General features: G+C 44.8%; 1 non-coding gene across 1 annotated transcript; it reads right to left on the reverse strand.

Annotated features, from left to right (window-relative positions):
- Positions 1-501: 501 nt before the first annotated feature.
- On the reverse strand, positions 502-620 carry LOC138693859 (5S ribosomal RNA). The gene has a single exon (XR_011330545.1). It is a non-coding gene; the product is annotated as a 5S ribosomal RNA (ribosomal RNA).
- Positions 621-1,786: the final 1,166 nt, after the last annotated feature.

Raw genomic sequence — 1,786 nt, forward strand, 5'->3', positions numbered from 1 at the left:
AACGCTGATATTGAAATAACGCCTGGTCTGATAATGCAGTCTGTTTAAATTTCTACCGACCAAGTTCTGCCCTTCATCATGGGAAAACAACGAGCTTCTTTAAAGGATACAACTACTAGGACAGAGATATTTTCATTATGGAATTTGTACTACCCACTGAAATGTAGTAACTAATGGGATTTTAATTAGCCATATATGTACAGTATATTACATTCTTTACCTAAAATGTCTCTAACTTCTAGGGAGAGCGCGAGGTACGTTCACAATCCCCTGAATACATATTCCCTTCTTCGAGAAAACGCAGAGAAGTGAACCGTCTCATATGAATATGCTACCAGTCATAAGTTTCAATACGGAGCTGCAAGTACTTAAGAATTATCAATTACTCTACAATTATGCAGCGGCGTCATCATCCAAGCTATAGCTGGAATAGGGAAGGGAACATAATATCCCATAAGTCTTATTAGAACACGCTGGAAATAGTGACGTAAAAAAAAAAATCGCCAACGGCACGTGGTGTTCCCAAGCGGTCACCCATCCAAGTACTGACCACGCCCAATGTTGCTTGACTTCGGTGATCGGACGAGAACCGGTATTTTCAACATGGTATGGCCGTTGCCGATGAAACTGCGTAATCTGTAGGCACTTGAGGACGATGGGATTGGGGTGCACTCGATAAAACCTGCACTCGCTCACACACACACGTAAACTGCCTGCTTAGACTCTGTACCTAAATTACCAAGCTCGTTGGATGTCATTGGGATAGATGATAAATCTATCTATCAACGGCAGTTTGGTTACGTTTCAACGTCACACACTGCTGGATTGACACGGGATTAATAAAACAGCTAGTCGGCATTCTAAGTTAAGCCACAGGTGGATTGTTGTTCAACAGCGGAGCCTCCTTTCAACCACATGGTTGTGGAACTGTAGTCGGATTTTCGACATCATTTTCATGCCATACTACGGAACTTCACACAAACTTCAATTCACTTCTTGCACCGGCGGCTACTACGAATGGACTGAAGCTCGCTACTGACTAGGGGGGGGGGACATTTGTCTCTTGATGGATTACGTGACAGATATATAAAGTATCAGTCGTATGTTATGAACCCGAGTTTCAATAAAGATAGATTACCCGTATGTCCACAGATTCTCAGTAGTGGCCTGCGGAAGGATTATGCCCGCGGTCGACAAGTTACCTTCTAAGTTGTTTTCCCTCAACAATTAATGCTGCCAAGTGAGTAGGAATGACACCGCGCTCTCATATAAGTCGTACGAAACTATTAAGGAAACGAATTTGCCTCGTGGATCCAAGTCTCCCATGGACTGCCTATAATGTATTATCTATCCTAGAAGTGTTATCGGGGTGATTATTTAAATTTTCACTCGGTGGGAACCGCTGTTGTTCTTCATTCATCTACTCTGTTATGAATAACTTGTGGCCCTTAAAAGGGCCGGTTGCTGATTCCCTAGCAAGCACTCCCGCTTACTTGGAACTAGTGTATTTTGTGACGGCCTTGGTCCCTTCACTGACGGCGTGCTTGGCCAGCTCACCGGGTAGCAGGAGACGGACGGCTGTCTGGATCTCCCGACTGGTGATGGTCGACCGCTTGTTGTAATGCGCGAGCCGCGAAGCTTCCGCGGCGATGCGCTCGAAGATGTCGTTAACGAAGCTGTTCATGATGCTCATAGCCTTTGAACTGATTCCCGTGTCTGGGTGAACTTGTTTCAGAACCTTGTAGATGTAAATGGCGTAGCTCTCCTTCCTCTTGCGCTTCTTCTT

The sequence above is a fragment of the Periplaneta americana genome, unplaced genomic scaffold (genome assembly GCF_040183065.1).
Source record: "Periplaneta americana isolate PAMFEO1 unplaced genomic scaffold, P.americana_PAMFEO1_priV1 scaffold_24, whole genome shotgun sequence".
Classification (NCBI taxonomy): Eukaryota; Metazoa; Arthropoda; class Insecta; order Blattodea; family Blattidae; genus Periplaneta; species Periplaneta americana.